This window comes from Equus caballus, chromosome 2 (genome assembly GCF_041296265.1).
Source record: "Equus caballus isolate H_3958 breed thoroughbred chromosome 2, TB-T2T, whole genome shotgun sequence".
NCBI classification, from domain to species: domain Eukaryota; kingdom Metazoa; phylum Chordata; class Mammalia; order Perissodactyla; family Equidae; genus Equus; species Equus caballus.
In genome coordinates, this window is record NC_091685.1 from 56,468,092 (window position 1) to 56,487,773 (window position 19,682).

General features: G+C 47.0%; 1 long non-coding RNA gene across 8 annotated transcripts in view; it reads right to left on the bottom strand.

Moving 5' to 3' along the window:
• Positions 1 to 17,364, bottom strand: part of LOC138921569 (uncharacterized) — a 33,417-nt gene extending 16,053 nt beyond the window's left edge. For 7 of the 8 annotated variants that reach the window (XR_011434242.1, XR_011434245.1, XR_011434241.1 and 4 more), the window contains exons 1-2: positions 17,210 to 17,364; positions 12,573 to 12,684 (exon numbers count right to left, since the gene is read on the bottom strand). This is a non-coding gene — a long non-coding RNA (uncharacterized lncRNA). Of the gene's footprint in view, positions 1 to 12,572; positions 12,685 to 13,211; positions 13,401 to 17,209 lie in introns of all 8 variants that reach the window. The other variant, XR_011434230.1, reaches the window with a different exon arrangement.
• Between the last annotated feature and the right edge of the window lie 2,318 nt (positions 17,365 to 19,682).

The following is a 19,682-nucleotide window of genomic DNA, read 5'->3' on the forward strand; positions in this document are numbered from 1 at the left end:
ATAGAATAAACAGAGGTGACTGATTGAATGTAGGGAATGAGTGGCAGGGGTTAGTTAAGGATGACAGGCAGAAATCTCAAAGCTTTCATAATATAACGATGAGAATAAACAAAAATGGCAAAGGTCAGGAAGAGACAATTCAGAAAGAAAACACAAATGGGAGCATGAAAATAGACACATGAGAAATATTCAATATTAGGTATAATTAAAGAAATGCAAAATAAAAAGGAATATAATTTATCACCTATCAAATTGTATGTATTAAATTTATATTCAGAAATATAAGTTATTTTTAAGGCTCTCTTTTAGCGTGTATGTTATCCAGACACAGTAGGAAAGGAGAGGTCATTTATGGTTCTACGTTTCTTCTACCTGAAGGGTCCACCTGACAAGTCTTGATGGAACCCGACTAAGCACAGGCACCATGGTGAGTGCCCAGGATGCAAAGCCAGCTACAAACCTCTCCAGCCCCTCAGGGCAGTGCAGAACACGTGCTAAACGTCATTGGCTCCAGGTAGTGTCACTGGGCTGTTGTTAGCACAAAGTGCAACGAGAGGACAAAGGTGGGAGTGAATGGAACTTTCTGGATGGGAAGAGGTGTCAGAAGAGAAGATGCTGAAGCCAAGGTTCTTCAAGTTCTGGAGTAGATACGAAGAAGAAGGATGTTAACCCCCATTCTACTACAGAAACTCAGGGACAGATACAAAAACAAGAGTTTCGGCTAAAATCTCTAATCTATCGACTTCTCCAATTGGGCAAATCAAGATTCTGCTGACTGATGGGGCCTTCTTTAGGGAAGGCACACAAGGGTGCACTGCCATCCAGTGGCAAGACAAGAAGTACAGCCCCGTTGTTTTCCATATTCTCCTAAGCCACTGCTGAGAAGATCTGAGGGCCTTTCATGGGAAGGAAATGACTCCAGGTAAATCAAAGATGGTGGCTAGGAGAGAGACGGCAGACGTTTTGTTTAACCTCCTAAGGAAAGATGCCACCTTTATTACATATGCATTTTTTCTAAGAAGTGCTAATGTTTGTAACTAAATGCTTCTCACTTCTCTCCTCTCCCATCCCCATGATTGATGGACACAAAGCCTGGTTTAGGTGCCAGAAAAGCTAAGTAGACTGGATAGGTCCATGGCACGTTCATCCATCTGAGTGGTAGAGTTCAAAATTTACGTCTTTGTATTTTAAACAACCTCATTCTTAATGTATTATTATATGTCATCCATCATTATGAATTTCCAACTCTAGCTATTAGTTATTATACCAAATCTTGGAATAAGATCATGGAACCAGAGAGACCCAGGACATATTTATTCAATAAATATTTTTTTCATAGCAGGCGTTATTCTAAATCCTAGAGATATGAGCATGAAAAGACCTCTTCTCCTCCTACAATTCAAGAACAAGAAAAACACAACCAGATTTAAAAACAGGCAAAGGGCTTAAATAAACATTTCTCCAAATAAGATATGCAAATGGCCAACAAGCACATGAACAGATGCTCAACATCACTAATCATTAGGGAAATGCAAATCAAATCACAGTGAGATACCACCTCACACCCATTAGGATGGCAAATATCAAAAAAGAAAATAGCAAGTGCCGGAGAGGATGTGGAGAAATTGGAGCCCTGTGCACTCTTGAGGAGAATGTGAAATGATGCAGCCACTATGGAAAACAGTATGATGGTTCCTCAAAAAACTGAAAATAGAATTACCACGTGACCCAACACTTCTGAGTATTTTCCCAAAATAACTCAGCAGTGTCCTGGAGAGAGATTTGCACTCCTGTGTTCCTAGCAGATTATTCAAAGCAGCCGAAAGGTGGAGGCAATTCAAGTGTCCGTCAGTAGATGAACAGACAATCAAAACGTGGGCCATCCACAGGATGGAATATTATACAGCCTTCAAAAGGGAAGAAATTCTGACACATGCCACAACATGGATGAAACTTGAAGTCATTATGATAAGTGAAATAAGCAAGTCACAAAAAGACAAATGCTATTTGATTCCACTGATATGACGTACCTACAGCAGTCAAATTCATAGAGACAGGAGGTAAAATGGTAGCTGCTGCAGGCTGGGGGAGGAAGTAATGAGGAGGAATTCTTTAACGGGGACAGAGCTTCAGTTTTACAGAATGGGAAGAGTTCTAGAGATTCGTTGTACAGCAATGTGAATATATTAATACTACTGAACTATATACTTAAAAATGATTAAGATGGTAAATTTTACGTTATGTGGATTTTACCGCAATCTTTTTTGAAAAAGATCTATTCTCTATTTTCAGATCTGTTCTCTATCTTCAGACAGCTTACAGTTTTACACTAGTAAGATGATTTAACACTCCTCAGTCTAAGGCCTCACACTGCTATTCAGTTTAGATAATTCATTCCCATATAAATGGAATGTCTTCGGTGTAGATGCTGCTTTCCTGCTTTTTCTATAAATATGCTGGTCTGGACCTTCTTTAATTTACAGGTCAGAAACCAGAGACTTCATGAAGGGGATTAGTACAGTGTTGGAAAGCTACTGCAGAGCCCAGGAGGGCCCCTCTGCTTCACCTCAGACACTGTTCTCTTTTGCCTGGAAGGGACCTTTGATCACACTGTCGCCAGCATCTCACAAGGGCATCAGTTTAGACAAACACACTGGCAGTTGGTACCCTGCAAAACACAGTGGTCAAAATGGGTGCCTCCATCTCATCAGGACCCTCCTCCTGACTCTGAGGTTCAGCAAAGGCAGGGGGTCCTGCAGAAGATTGTCTCATTCCCCAGCTGCTTTGAACCCCTCCTTTCAAATGGCGGGGAGGCCCTGTGGCCTGTGAGCCCCTGGCCCAGCTGCTATGTGGGGGGAGAGGGGAGCAGGTTTAGGAAAAGACAGTCTTCTTTCCATCAGCCTTCACGTCTACCTTGAGCAAGTTGCTCAGAACGACTCGAAGCTGCTGAATCTTGGAGTTACAGAGAGAAGAGTCTTCCTCCTGCTCTGCACAGCAACATCCAGGCGCCGTCCACCCTTAGAGCATGGAACACCAGCGACACAGGCAGGAAAGGGGAGGGGGAGGGGGAGAGACGGAGGGAGAGAGGCAGCATCGGCTTTGGAAGTGACCTGGCAATCTAAAAGTCCCTGCCTCATTTCCACCACCCCCTCTCTGGGAGCTTCGTAAATGGCTGGGACCACAAGCCAGGGAAAAGCCCCGGGCTGCCCAGGCCGCAGCCTCTCTGGCCAGACTGCCTCCAGATGTTCCAGCCAGACGTGCACAGGCCCCCCGGCAGAGCCCTTGCTGCCTGGTATCCCTTCTCCCTGTTTTGCGCCCTGACGTTTGGAATTCAGCCAGAGTCAGGCTTATTCGTATTTTGTAGGTCACTTAGATTCTGGTATTTTTAGATTCAATAACAAAAATAGCTCATCCTTCCCCCACAAAAGCTCCTGGCCTTGTTGTCCCCGTCCTCGGTGAGGATGGCACTGTCATGTGGTGCAGAGGCGAGAGAACAGACTCCGCATCAGGTCAGAGTCCTGGGTCCACTAGACGATGCGTTAGCTATGCAGCCTTATGCAAGCTATTCAGCCTCTTGAAGACATAGTGTGTGTGCTGCAAAATGAGCAATTGGGTGGGGCCAGCCCCGCGGCCAAGTGGTTAAAGTTCCACGTGCTCCACTTCAGCAGCACAGGTTCGTGGGTTCGGATCCCCAGCCCAGACCTGCTCCACTCATCAGCCATGCTATGGAGGCACCCCACATACAAAGTAGAGGAAGATTGGCACAGATGTTAGCTTAGGGCTAATCTTCCTCAAGTAGGAAAAAAAAGAGGAATATCAGCAACAGATGTTAGCTCAAGGTGAATCTTCCTCACCAAAAAACCCCCCAAAAACCAAGCAATTGGTAATATCTATTTCAAAGGGTTGTAGGAATCAACTAAAACAACCTACAAATAAACTATGCATTACCACACAGTTGCTATATAGGTCAGAGGTCGAAATGTGTGTCCTTGTGCCCAATCCAGCCCACTTGATGCCTTGCTTTTAAACCATTAATGTCTCTAAATAGGCGTGTGCTCTCTGGGTGCCCACAGACCCTCCTTCTCTATATCCTCTGACACCCAGTCTATTTCAACCACATTTGCTCCCAGCTTTGTCTGGAAAGCTTGGATTTGAGAGCCCTGACGTAGAAATTTAAAGGTAAGCAGCATGCAGAACAGGCATCTGGCTGGTCTGCCACCTGGTAGATCCAGAAATAGGACTTTGCTAGGACATCAAGAGAGAGGCTCTCCGTCAGCGCAGCCTCAGACTCTCCCGGCTGAGAGCAGAGGTGTAGAAGCTCAGAGCTGCTCCTGAAGACCGAGCACTCTCCTGCCGCTACCTCTATAATGACGATATGCTAGTACGAAGCATCGCTACCATCAGAAGCTTCCTTGATCTATGTAGTACGGGCCCCAAAATAGACACAGCCACAGCACGTGCTAGAAAGCCTAGGGACAGAACTGAGCACAGGCAGGAACTGAGGATCCAGGAAAGGCGGCATTTCCCACCCGGGAGGAGATGATGGATTTCTCTCACAAATGAAGTTGGGGTAATTTGTTAACTGTTTGTAAAAACACAGCTGCTTCACATTGAACTCTTCACACTATAAACCAACAGAAACGCCAAACAAATAAAAGCACTAAAGTTTTTTATTAAAAATACATAGAGAACTAGAAGAAAATCTGAGTGAATATTTGTCTGCCTTCGTGTAGGAAAGGCACGTCTAAGCACAAAAGTAAAGGAAGAAACTGTAAAGAAAAAAATCACAAGCCTGACTACACAAACATTCGAGTATTTCTAAAGTTCTAAAGATACTTCCGACAAAATTAAGGGGAAATAGCAAACTAAAAAGAAAAAAAGAAAGCAGCCCAGGGCTGGGGGTTCAGTAATGAGCAAACGGGACTTCCCACCCGAAGGGCAATCAGGACGCCCTCGAACGCATCCTCTTAAACAGCGGTTAAGGCCCCTGGAGACCCGGAGTCAGACGGCTGTCGCGGCAGGTCTCTCCAGAAGCGCTCTTCTCGCCCAGAGCCACAAGCCAGCGGAGGAGCCCTGGGGGGCGGCGGAGCCGTGGGGGGCGGGGGAGGCGGTGGGGACCGGGGAGGCGCTGCCCGGCCGGAGGACGGACAGCAGCAGGCAGGATATTTGTGTTTTCATTGCGGTCACGGAGTTAGTCTCTGAGCCAGTCTTATGAACCAGGGTCACAAGCTTCCGCGCTCCGACGGGCTAAGGAGCAGAGAGCAGAGGGAGTTCACGGAAGAGGCAGAACCAGGGCGCCCAGGGAGACAGGGGTGACCAGGGCCCAGGAAAGAAGAAGTGACTGCCAGTGGGCCCCAGGGCTGTTAGGGGGTAACAGAAATGTTCCAAAATTGGATTGCTGTGATGGTTGCATAACTTTGCAAAATTAGGGAGAAATCATTGAATTGTACGTTTAAAATTTGTGCATTCTACCTCAATAGCACTGATGAAAAAACGGAATTCAGGGGCTGGGCCCGTGGCCAAGTGATTAAGTTCATGCGCTCTGCTGCAGGCGGCCCTGTTTCGTTGGTTCGAATCCTGGGCGGGGACATGGCACTGCTCATCAAACCACGCTGAGGCAGTGTCCCACATGCCACAACTAGAAGGACCCACAATGAAGAATACACAACTATGTACCAGAGGAGGGGGGGCTTTGGGGAGAAAAAGGAAAAAAATAGTAAAATCTTTAAAAAAAATAATAGAATTCAACCTCTCTAGTAAACAAAGAAATAGAAATTAAACATAGTGTCATTTTTTGCCTTTCAAATTTGCAAACAATTTAAGGAATAATAACATTCAGTGTTGGTGAAATGTTGGGAAATGGGCATTTATATAAAATTCTGATAAATATGATAAGTATCAAAGACTTATTACTTTGTCACATACCTTGGAATTTAATATAAGGAAATAATCTTGCATGTGTAAAAAGCTTTATATGTGAAAATTCTTTATCACATAATTATTTATAAAGTTATGAAATAGAAAAAGTTAAAAGTTGAGCCGCAGACATCTGTTTAAATATGCAATGATACAGTGCTATCTACTTAAGAGAATGCATAGTTACATGAAGTGGTCATAAATTAAGTGAAAAGTTATAAAACAGCATAGTACGATCCCACTTGGGGAAATAATAAATGCTCATATTGAAGGCCAGGTGTCTGTATCAGTCATCGGTTACCAGGAAGTGCTGTGTAACAAACCACCCAAGGCAGAAACAGCAAGCACTCAGTTTTGATGCGTTGCTGGGGTGTCTCTCCATCAGGATGCAAGAAATGGGACCGCCAGGGAGGCTCAGATCCACATTTGTCTCAAGCTCCCGTGCTATCGAGGCGTTTCTTCTCACGGCCAAAGCACAGGGGGTGAGCACCACTGCACAAGCCTGTGCTGCGTCATTTCTGCCCACATCCCACTGGCCACCGTCGAGGGGCACAGAGGTACACTGTCTGTAAGGGAGACACTGCGAGTGTCAGGGGGAGGGACAATGCGTGGTACACAATATCAAAGTCTACACGTTACTACCACGCAGTGCTGGCGATGTGATTCCGTTCGTTTTTTCTTGCACGTATCATCCTGTTCAGCTTTCTCTGGGTTTAGTTCCTGCTCATGCTGCACGTGTCTGTGGGTCAACAGCCATTCTGTTTCACATGTCTTGCGTGTTCAATAAAGAAACTGCTCCCGTCTGAGACAGATTGTGGAGAAAAGAACAGTAGCCGAAATCAGAATGGTTCTTAAAGCTTCTGCTGGGACATTGCATGTCACTTTCAGTCACATTTCATTGGTCAAGAAAGCTCCTATAGCCAAGCCTGGAGTCGTCACTGCGGGAGGGGTCGTTAGGCTGCCACCGGGAGGGGCCTGTGACACTCATGGCGAGGGAAGGAGCTGGAAGGTCAGTGAAGACTGCAAACAACGAGCAGTGCAGTCTACCACGTGTTGTAGCATTTCCAGCTTTCCTGTGATGGCCTCGTAACACCTTTATTTATATTTATTTAATCATTTATGTATCTATTTATTTTTGCTTGAAACTTCATATGAGCAGAAAATTTACTTTTTTTTTTTTCTTGAGGAAGATTAGCCCTGAGCTAACTACCACCAGCCCTCCTCTTTTCCTGAGGAAGACTGGTCCTGAGCTAACATCTGTGCCCATCTTCCTCTGCTTTATATGTGGGACGCCTACCACAGCATGGCGTGCCAAGCGGTGCCATGTCCGCACCTGGGATCCAAACCGGTGAACCCCGGGCCACCGAAGTGGAACGTGGGCACTTAACTGCTGTGCCACTGGGCCGGCCCCCAAATTTACTTTTATTCCTTTTTGCTTTTTTACTTTTTCTTACTTTTTCTTTCTCAGACATGCATTCACCCATCATTCCATTCATGCCTTAGAAGGCTAACAGCAGCCTCTCCCCCTTCCCTCCATTCCTCCATTGCTCAGTCACCAGAACCAAACACTTTCAGTACTTATAGCTGATTTGTTCAATAATTATCTCCATTCCTCTAAATTACATGCATGTCTAGCCAGTTCTTGAATTTTACCAATGTTGGGCTTGTCTCCCGACTTCTTATGAAAGTTGAGGCGTGAGCTTGGTCTTATCCCCTCAAGCCCACCACATGGACATTCTCTCATCCGGTCCCCACATTCCCCAATGCAGACAGGCTGTAATTGGGGTTGCCGTATTCACCGAGCGTCCGTTGTTGTCACCACCGTGCAGACACGACGCATGGCTGCGCCTGGGGCACACTGTGGTTACTCTTCCTTCTCAGCACAGTTTTCTGTTTTGTCTTTTTTAATTTTACTGTCTCATTTGTTCATTTTTTGTGTGTTTACCACATTTCAGCCACAAACTCTCCACCTGTTGTCTGAATCTCCTTTCACTATATTTGGACCCATTACTCTATTAGCTTCTTTTTCTTGGAGAAGTCTCTCTCAGAGCCTTCTCAGCTGCTCTGGTCTGCGTCACTTGCCCTCGATATGTCCTGGGCCCCTGCTTTCCCCTCATTCTAGGCTTCCCTTTGCTGATCTCCTGTATACAGACGTGTTTCTTATAACTCACGTCCCCCTCTTGCTCAGTGTGCCATCTCGTCTTGGTGGAGCATGGCTTCCAGTAGCTTCCCAAGAAGAGGTGCCTTGGAGGTAAATATTGTGAGACATTTTATCAGGGATGAAGACAGTGCCTCTACCCACTCTAGGTCCTTCTGGCTGGGCTGTGAATTAAACTGACGTGAGACAGAATAACAGGAGGAAAATCAAACATGTTTAATAACAGGTACAGGTGGAAGAAACCCAGGAAAACTGAGCAACTCAGCCATCTGGCCCAAGCTGCCACCATAAATATCATCTTCAGCTAAAGGCAAAGAAGGATGTTGGGGTAGTGGTTTGGGATTTCAGAGGGGAGGGGATGGAAATGCAAATATTCGATAAACAAGTTTTGCTGGGCCAAAAATGGGTTTATTGGTGCCTGTCTGTCACACAATTTTGCATTAAACTTGGCTGTCTTAGGGTCTTGGCCCCTTCCTGGGACAGGCCTTCCATGTTAAATTCTTTCAGGCAGTTTAGGGGAAGGTCAAATGTTCTTCCTGAGTCTTCTGAGCCTTTGTTGTCTTCAACCCGAAATAATCCTCATACCAGAGTGGCGCATCTTGGGGCAGCCTGCCCTGAGCCCCATCAATTTTGTATCTGAAAATGTCTTTATTCTATCCATATACATGATTGAGCATTTGAATGGATATAGCATTTCAGGCTGCAAATCATTTTGCATCAAAATTGAGTAGTCTTAACTTCCAGTGTTGCTGTGGAGAAGTCAAAGTCATTCTGGTTGCTTGTCCTTCGTATGTGGTCTACCCCTTTTTTCCTCCCTGGAAACTTGTAGGATCTTCTTTCAGTCCCAGTGTTCTGAGATTTCTCAAAGGTGTGCCAAGGTGGGGCTGTTAGCCCTCGTTGTTTGAGCGTTCACTGGCTCTTTCAATCTGGAAACTCATGTCTTTCAAATCGGGGAAATTTCTTTAAATGATGTATTTGATGATTTCATCCTTTCTGTTCCTCTGTTTGCTCTTTCTGGAATTGTTATTCAGATATTAGTCTTCCAGGTAGGTCTTCTAATTTGCTAAATCATTTTCCTCCTGTTTTTCACTTTTTTACTTTGGCCTCTACTTTCTCTGAGAATTCCTTAACTTTATCTCCCAACGCTTCTGTTAAGTTTTTATTTTCTGCCATCATAGTTTTAATTTCTAAGTGATCTTATTCTCTGAAGGTTCCTTTGTAAAATATCATGTTCTTGTTTCAGGATTGCAATATATTCTCTTATTTCTCTAAAGATATTACTGATGGTTTTAATTTTATTTTTGTGCTCTTTGTGTAGTCTCTTTTCCATCAAGTTGCCTTTTTCTATTTCTTTATTCTGGTGTCTATTTTTCCTGTGGAGGTTTTCCTCAGGTCTCTCATTCTCCTTAGCTGTCTGGTCGTCTTTAAGACAGGGAGTCTAGAAGCACTCAGTGCGCGATGGGCCTCGGTGACGTCCTGTCACACTGGCTACACTGGTGGGCCTGCTTCAATGGGAGACTCCCACCTCAGTGACTTTGTTCCATTCTTCTTGGACTGGATTCTTCCTGGGCCGATTGGATCCCTGGAGAAGCCCTTTCTAGCCTCTTGCTTGAAAGCTAAATTTATAGCTGCCAGGGTACTGGGGACAATGGGAAGCAGACGAGAGTAGGGGTCTCACCGGGTCCCCCTGTTTTCAGTGGAACTCACGTAATGAGCCGTGCTTGGAATTCCCACATCAGAGCTCTTCTGCTGTGCCCTTCTAGGAAATAACCTCTGGTCTCCGCCAGGATGGGGAGTCACGGAGCTGGACAGTGTGGGAGAGAGGATTTGGGGATCGAACTTCTTCTAAAGAGACTTAAAATGAGCCCTCCTGCTATTAGGCCCTCTCTTCGCACCTTGTTTCAGCCATTCCTGCTGCTGCCAATTATTAAAATGTTTGAGGGTTTGTAAACATAAATTGGGCTGCTTCTCCATTTTCTTCACTGCCTCTGTAGAATTCCGTCTCCTTGGCCCTGCTAATTTACTGCTCATCCACATACTTTCCACCTCCAAAGATTTTTTGCTGTTATCTCCTCACCCCATTTCATTTTCGTTCCAGATTCATGCCTTTTTGAGAAATCCCTTTACTATGAGTTCAGCAGAGTTTCAGAAGGAAGAAAAAGTAGATGCATGTGTTTAATTTTCTGTTGTTATCCTATAGTTCTTGCTTTAATATTAAAATAAAATTGCTTATAAGGAAGTTTGCTTAGTGATCCCAAAACCAGAACAAGAAGAGGTGAGAGACTTGAATGTTTAATGGACTCAGGTGAAGATAGCCTAATGCATCTATCTACTCCCTGGGAACAGGTGGTCCAGCCAACAAGACATTAATATTCAAGTTCTTGGACAGTACTTAGATGGTGTTGGGGCCAAGGACAGGCCACCCCAAAATAATCTAAGCTTCTGTTTTAAGAGAAAGAAGAGCAAAACACTCGTGAAGCATGCAGGAGGAAAGAAATAGTAAAGATGAGATCAGAAAACAATGACATTCAGAACAAAAACAAGAGAGAAAAACGAATGAAATAAAAGAAAATCTCATGACAAACCTCCAGCAAGACTGAAGAAAAAGATGACGTCTATTGCTAACATCAGACTCCGCAGACGTTAGGATAGTGTGGCGTCTATTGCTAACATAAGACTCCGCAGTCGTTAGGATAGTAAGGAGTCACCATGCACAACTCTACACACATCAAGTTGACAACTTGAATGAAATGGGCTAATTTCTCAAAAATCACAAACTACCAAAATTCACCCAACATGGGGCAGATAATCTGGATAGTCTTATAATTATTGAAGAAATTAAATCCACAGGTAAAAAAAAACTCCTGAAACAGAAAATCCCAAGCCTAGATGGCTTCACAGGCAAATTCTACCAAACATTTAAGGATTCTACACAATCGCTTCCAGAAAATGAAAGAGGAGGGGACACTTTTAAACTCATTTTATGAGGTCACCATTATCCTGATACCAAAATCAGACAAAGAAAGTCCAAAAAGGAAAATTATAGATCCATATCCCTGATGGATATAGACATAAAAATAACCACCAAAATAGGGCTGGCCCCATGGCCCAGTGGTTCAGTGTGCTCTGTTTCGGTGGCCCAGGTTTGGTTCCTGGGTGCAGATCTGCCCCACTCTGTTAGCAGCCATGCTGTGGCAGTGTCCCATATACTACAAAATAGACAAAGATTGGCACAGATGTTAGCTGAGGGCAAATCTTCCTCTGGAAAAAAAAAAATCGCCAAAATATTAACAACTAAAACCCATCAATATATAAAAGGAATAATACACTATGACCGGTGGGGTCTATCCCAGGAATGAAAGGCTGATTTGATATTTGGAAAAAAACAATCAAATCCACCATATGAACCATCTACTGAAGAAAAACCATATGATCATACCAATTGATGCAGCAAAAGCATTTAAAAAATTTAACATGCATTGGTGATAAAAATTCCAAACCAACCAAGAATAGAAGGAACTTTCTTAACCTGATAAAATATGTTTATAAAAACTCTACAACTAACATAATATTTAACGGTAAAAGGTCAAATGTTTCTCCAAAGATCAGGAACAAGGCGATCATGCCCACTCACCACTTCCATTCCATACTGACTAGAAGCCCCAGCAAAATAACACAGCAAGAACAGTAAATTTAAGGCATAAAAATTGGAAATAAAGAAATAAAACTGTCCCTATCTGTAGATGGCGTGATTTTCTGTGTAGAAAATCCCAAGGAATCTACAATAATAATACTGAAAATAATAAATCTCTTAGAACTAATATTAGAGATTAGCAAAGTTACGGAGCATGAAGTCAACACATAAAAATTTATTGCATTTCTATATACTAAAATATACAATTTGAAACCACAACAATGCCACTTAGAGTAGTTCCAAAAGACTGAAATACTTTGGTATAAATCTAATATAACATATGCAGAATCTGTCTGCTGAAGACCACAGGAGGCTGATGAAAGAAATCAAAGATGACCTAAATAAATGGAGAGACGTCTTCTGTTCACGGACTGGAAGACTCAGTATAGGCAAGGTGCCAGTTCTCCCCAAACTATAGGTTTAATGTAATTCTATTAAAGTCTCCACAAGGATTTTTGTATATATCTTGTAGAATAGACAAGCTTATTCTAAAATGTGTAAGTAACTCGAATAGCTAAAAGAATTTTGAAAGAGAAGAGAAAAGCTAGAGGAATCCAGTTACACGATTTTATGCCATACTACACAGCCACAGTAATCAAGACAATGTGGCCCTGATGAAGAGATGGCTCACACAAATGGTTTCATTTTCTATATGTGTGCAAAAGTTATTCAGTGGAGAAAGGTAGTCTTTTCAACAAATGCTGTTGGGACAATTAGACATCCTTCTGCAAAATAATAATAAACCTTACCATAAACATCGCACCATATACAAAAATTAACTTAAAATGTATTATAGGGGCCCACCTGGTGGTGCAGTGGTTAGGTTCACGAGTTCTGCTTCTGTGGCCCCAGGTTCGCAGGTTCGGATCCTGGGGGTGCAGCCAGCGCCACTCATCAAGCCACACTGTGGAGTCATCTGGCGTAAAAAGAGGAAGGCAATAGATGTTAGCTCAGGGCCAACGTTCCTCACACACACACACACACAATACATATATATATATATTCTCATAAATCTAAATGTCAAAAAATAAAATTATAAAGCTTTTAGAAAACAACAAAGGAGAAAATCTCTGTGACTGAGAGTGGCCAAAGCGTTCTTCGGCAGGACCGCTGGGTGCGCTCTGGAAAGGGGAATTAGAAACTGACCCACGTCAAAATCAAAGCTCTTTTTAAGACACTGTTAAAAGAACAGGAAGACAAGCTACAGACTGGGAGGCAATATCTGCAAATCACATGCCCAACGAAGTACTCGATCCAAAATATAGAGGGAACTCTCAAAACGCAGGAGTAAAAAACCAAAAGCCCAGATTTAAACATGGTGAAAAGACTTAACTGATACTCAACAAAACAGATGTCACATAAGCACATGAAAAATTGTTCAACATCATTAGCCATTAGGAAAATGTAAATTAAAGGCACGATGAGATACCGCTATATACTTACTAGAATGTCTAAAATAAAAAATACTGATAGTGCCAAGTGCTAGTGAGAATCCAGACTTAGCGAGAACTCAGACGTTGCTGGTGGGAATGCAAAACGGCAGAGCCTCTCTAGAAAGTTGGTTGGTGATTTCTTATAAAGTTAAACGTCTATCTCCACATGATCCAGCAATCCCACTCCTGGGCATTTCCTCTGGAGAAACAAAAATTTAGGTTCACACAAAACTTTATACACGAGTGTTTATAGAAGCTCTATTCATAATTATCAACCGAACGCCTTCAATGGATGAATGGATACGTAAATCACGGCACATCTACGCAATGCGGTAGCACTCGACGATAAAAACAGAGCAAGCTGTCGATACGTGAGACACCTTGGATGAACTCAAAGGCGTCATGCTGAGGGAAAGAAAGCAGTCTCAAAAGGTTACATACTGTCTCATTCCATTCATATGACACGAGGGAAAGACAAAGCAACAGTGATGGAGATCAAATCAGGGCTGGGCAGGTGTGGCCAGCAAAGGAAAGCCCAAGGACGTTTTGGGAGGTGATGGAAGTGTCCTGTATCCTGATTGTGGTGATGGCCACATGAATACAAGCAGGTGCTAAAATTCATGAAACTGTACACCCCGAACACACTCAACGTTACTGTTTGATAATTTTAAAAATAAAATTAAAACTAAACTAAACAACAACAACCAACACATGGTGACTGGGGAGGAGGGCCTTAGCAAATTCTCCCAGCCAGGCAGGACGTAGCTAAGACAGCTCCGACTTTTCTGAATCCCAGTCGATGCAGAATTGCTCTGTCTGAGTGGTCTTTAGACTCTCCATCGACCTTGTACACACATCTAGTTTACACGTCCACCAAACAAATCTGGCCTCCCTTCTCAACACACAATTCAACAGAAGTCCTCTTCGTGACTGTCAGCCTGTGTGCCCTGCAGGCTCCAGGAAGCAGGCTCTAAGACAAGGCGGGGAGAGAGGGGAGCGGGAGCCTGCATCCCTCCCCACCCCATGCAGGCTCTCAGGAGGAAACAAGGAGACAAGGAGACGGTGGGCGGCTTTTAGGTCTCCAGCAGAGCAGGAGGAGAGCAACCCACAGCCCAATCAGACTCGTCCGTGAGCATGTCTGCGGCTATTTTTGCCTGGTGAATAGATGGCAGGGAGTGGGCCAGGCTGGGCCTGTGGCCATGTGTATTTGTGTGTATGCATGAGCGTGTGCGTATGAGAGAGGGGAGAGCAAGAAGCTTTACAAGAGAAACTGAGTGGGTGGCTGCCACTGACAGGGTCTGTGTAGACAAATACGAAACATCAAGCAAGCAATTACTGCAATCAAACCCAACGGGTGTCCACCTGCGTCAGCAGAGCTGTCCTTGCTCCCCCACGCCTGCTGCACAGGAGCTAGTGGGCACCGGGCCTGGGGCAGGGGCCTCTTTAGGCTCCTGGGGGTGGCGGAGAGCCCCTCCTGACACAGGGAGAACACAGCACCCAGAAACGCTACATAAGCCAACCCCTTGTCCAATAAGCAGATCAAGCCACGTAATGAAGCTGATTGAAGCCCGTTTTTTGAGGCCAGCGCTGTCCCTCTGCCCAGCCACTGGCCCTCCCCTTCGTACCCTCCTGTTCCCTTCTCCCCTTCTCAAAGAGTCTAGCCAGTGGAGGGGCCCATGTTTCCCTGCTCCTGTGTCAGTGAGAGCTCTGGGAAAAGGGGGTTCATTCAGCATAGCCTGGGGAATCGCAAATCAGGGTGCAAGAGCTCCAGTGACAAAACCACTGTGTCCCTGGGTCTCTGGCCAGTAAAGGGTGCCAAGGAAAGACACAGCGATCCAGCTTTCCCCAGAAGGCCCTGTGGTCCACCCCAGGAGTTCTGAACCTGGCTGCATCACGACTTCCTGACTATCATTTAAAAAATACAGACTCAGAGTCTCTGGGGTTGGAGCCCTGGAGCCTACATTTCAAGCACCCCAGGTGACTCTGCTGTGCCCCTAAGCTTGGTATGAGGAAGGATGTAGGCCAAGGAGACAGGAGACTGGAGCTCTAGGCCCACTCGAGTCATTGCTGTGTGGACGGCTCTAATCCTGTGGGCTGGTCCCCAGCTGTTCAGTGGGGAAAACGGCACAGTTGAACACAACCCCAGGGGCCTGGGGCTGGCTTCGACCTAGTTCAGCATGGCTGGAACGTCCACTAGCTCTGGCAGGAGGCACTTTCAGACAGGAGTGCAGCTCCTCTCCCAGCCGAGTCGAGGAAACACCCTCTGAGGGAGAGCTACTGCTCTTGATACCTGAGATGAGCTGGGGAGACAAAGGGGTCTGCAGTCCCGGGTCCCATCAGACAGCTCTGTGGGGGGAGGAGCCTGTGAGAGGAGGATCAGCGTCTGGCAGTGTAATCTCTGAGGCGGGTATGCGACAATGGGAGTGACCCTGGCACAGAAGTGGACTCTGGCCTGTGTAAGGCCCTCCGTCCAGAGCATGGGGCCATGGCAAGGTCGATCAACTTGAGTCAGCTCTGCGTCCCCCAGTCCACAGACTGAACCTTCACAAGGGGGCAGTTACGAGGGTCACAGGAGCCTTGGTGGGAGGGGACTCTGAGATGGCAAGTGGAAGGTGCCATTCTCCTCCTCCCCCAAACCACAGGTCTCCGGGGGTGCTGGCCCTTCCCACACTCGGAGTTGAGAGGCTGCAGCTCAACCTGGGAGCGGCGTCATTACACCTATAATGGTGCAAATTACATCATCCGTAACGTTTTTTCACACCGGGCTGGTTTCAAACAGCTGTAATTTATGGATGTTCTTGCGAGAGGAATTAGTCAATATATTTGTTTTCCTTTGCTATACAGCCACAGGAGCGCGTCAGGCGTGAGGTTTATTAAGCCTTGCCAATTTTCTGCCACTTCTCAGCACTATAGATTTTGCTCATGGAGTGGGCTGGTTCCACCACAACCTAGAAAATTCATTGCGAATACTGAGAAGCCTTCCAGCTCTCAACACAGGCTCTGTGAGCAGAAGCAGCGTTGGCAGCAAGACTCCTGGTCCTGCAGTGGGGCTGTGGGGGAGCGAGGGGAGCACCCAGCACCAGGGAGGAGGAGGCTGTGGGCCGCAGCACGCCTCCTGGAGTCTGTGGGCTGCAGACAGGCACAGGGCCTAGGGGGCCAATAGTGCCCCTACAACTGCATGTGGCTTCAGCTGTGAGCACGCAAGCTCCCCATGGTGAGCAGTGTGGACAGCGATGGTGGTCAGCCAGAGCAGGGTGCTCTGGCCAAGCCAGGTGGGCCCCAGGTCAGGAAACGATGCCATCAACCCTGCCCCTCTCCCCCTAGCACCCTGAAACAGGGCGTGGCTTCCAGGGTTAGCCCAGGGCACCTGCAGATCCAACGAGGCTCCCTGGGGGCGAGGCGGCCTCCACCTTCAGGAGGTGAAAGTGACCCTGTGGACTGGGAGTGGCGGTCCTCAAACGGCCGGGTGTGTGATGACTACCTTGTAAAACGCAGGTTCCTGGGCACCCTGGCGCAGCAAGCGATCTGGAGTCCCCGAGTCTGAGACTCGCGCTTTGTTCCGGGAGCCGCCACGCCCGGATTCAGCCTGCAGCCCGCCGCCAGCGCTCTCAGCCTACTCTCCTGTGTCCTGTGTCAGAGCAGAATGGCGCCCCTCCGGCGAGAGGCAAACAAAACCATGGACTGCCCGGTGGGGGCGGTGGCGGGAGGTGCGCCCACGGGCCCACCATGCCCGCCAGGTCTCCGGGTCCCTGGCCACAGTCGGAGCGTCACGTCTCCGTTAGGCGAGCCGACGGTCCTTAGGCAGGCTCCCTGCGGGAGGGGACAGCTTGACCAAGGCTCAGGGCCCGTCAGGGGCAGGGCTGGCAGGGCAGGCAGGTCTGTCCAGCTGCAAATCCTGTGCTCTTTCCAGCCTCGGTGCCAGGCCCCTGCCAGGCTCCACCTGCCCCAACTCCCCCCAAAGAGTATTTTCAGGTGAGTGCTGCCCTCCTTTCCCTGTGCTCTCCTTACCAGGTCTGAGGACTTTCTCCGCAGGAAGTCACCTCTTCCTTGAACAACATCACGCACCGGCTGTTCTGGTCTCAGGACCCAGACTGCTTGGGGTCGAAGTTCAGCTCGCTACTTTCTAGGTGTTGGTGTCAGGTGAGTTGCTGGCCCTCTCTCAGCCTTTGTTCCTCATCTGCAAACGAAGACAACCCTTACACTGACGCTCAGAGTGGGGTGTGGTTTACCTGAGTTAATACATGTATGCCACGCTCATATTCCGCACTTTAAAAAGGTGCGCTCTCCTCTCCGACCCCCTGCGCTTCATTCAGCAATCACATGCTGACTGCGTGCAGGCTGGCCATGGAAAGGACTCAAGTAATCTAATCTGGGAGATGAATCAGGACGGAGTCCCAGGCACTTGAGTTGTTTTAGTTTTCATTCCCAAGAGGGGAAAGACACGACACGTATGCATGCATTAGCGTGCACATGCGTGCAAGCACACACACATCACTTTGGGTCAGCAAATTTGGACTACTAACATCAGGGGGTAGTAGGTGTGGCCTGAGAGGGGCTGGTCCACAGAAGAAGTGGGCACACACGGCATCTGCATCCCACTAGGAATGAGAAAGAGGTGGGTCACGGAACCGATGGGTCAGTGGAGAAGGAGCCTGGGAGCAAGGTGGGCCTGAGTGGGAAGAGGCGGGTGGCTGGGGGCAGGCACCAGGGAGGGCACTCTGCATGCACATGAGCAACCTCTGGTGACACGCGTTGTCAGGGATGGGGAGGGGTCAAACAGGGACTGAAAAGAAGTCCCATAACCACATCCAAACACCTGCACGAAAACGCCCACATCAGAGCATTCTACATACACGCATGGACACACACAGACATGCACACATAGATACACACAGAGATACACAGACACACACACACACACAGGTACACACACAGACATGCACAAAGACACACAGATACACACAGAAACACACACATATAAACACAGAAATACACAGAAACACAGATACACCCAGTAGACACGGACACAGAGACACACACAGTGCTCAAGCATGGCATCCCCAGGCCTGTCTGGCCTGCGTGTCGTCCACAGGCATGGCTGTCTGAACATAGGAAATGGGGCAAGAAATTCAAGTTCTGCTGATAAAATCAGGGATCAGGAAGAATCAACTCACTTATATTTACACGGAAAACCAGAGAGCGCTGAGGCTCCGAGAAGACTGTAAAGCGGAAATCCGTGTGTGCTGTAATCCTGTGCATATTGACTCTGCCACAAAAACTGACTCTGCGAGTAACCAGGCCCCTTGGCAGCACCTGGGGCCCAGGAGCCAGGCTGGTGTTGACTTATGTTAATGCCCCGTGTAAAGCTCCTCCAAGAAGGTGGAGACACGGGAGAGGGGGGAACATGCGGGGGGCTGGAGGGGAAGCTGGCAACAAGCTGGACACTCATCTCTTCGAGGCCCCCCTCCTCCCTTTGGACCCCTCTGACACACACTTGCCTGACCCCTGGGGCCTCTCTCTGGCAGTTACCCAGATTGCAATGAAATTGAAAGGGTTTAGTGCTTTCATATCTCTGTCCCCTCCACAGCGTACACTCCAGGAGGACATGGAGGGTGCCGCTCTGCTCACTGCTGCCCCTCGAGCGCCAGCATACAGTAGATGCTCAATAAATACAGAAAATTAGAAACGGGCAAATAAATTAACACACAGGCTGGAGTAAGTGAAGGCAGCTAGATGCCAAAGACAGAGACCAGTGCACCCTTTAGGTGGGGAGGCCCTGCCGTCACCTGAGACAGCTCAGGTGCTGCTTGGCGTCCTGGCCCTACCCGCCTCGTTGCTGGCCCCCCTGCAATGCTGGGCTCAACAGACTCTGCTTCCCTGGTCAGAGTCTTGCGTTATCTTGATGCAAAACAAGATCTCCACAAGATTATACATCTAATAGGTCAAAGCTGAGGCAAAATCCTACCAAAGGGACGCCACGGTGGAGGGGATAATGCCCAAGGGATGGAGGCGGAAATCCCCAACATGGGCCCTTGATAAAATAAGAACGATTTCCATTCCATATTCTGATTCCTCGCTGTGCTCCTCACCCTGACTTTTCAGTTCCCCACCTCAACCAATTCCCTCTCCTCCACAGCGCCCAGGGCCCTCCCAGACCCCTCTGTCCATTTCACTCCTCTCTCACAAAACATCTGTTCTCAGATTAAAGGCTTGGCCAACAGCTGGAATTTATATTGCAAAATGCCAGGACTTCCACTTCCAGCCAAGATGGAGTAAGAGGAACCAGATTTACCTTCCCTCCTGAAACCAGCAAAAAAACAGACAAATATATAAAACACCCGTTCTCAGATATGGGACATGGGGCAGCACAGGACAATGGACCCTAAGGGAGGGGAAAAAAACAAGATGAGCCTGTGACTGCTCCACCTCCCTTCCTGGGGGGCGTTTCCAGGCAGCAGGGCTGGCAGAGGATCCCAGCAGT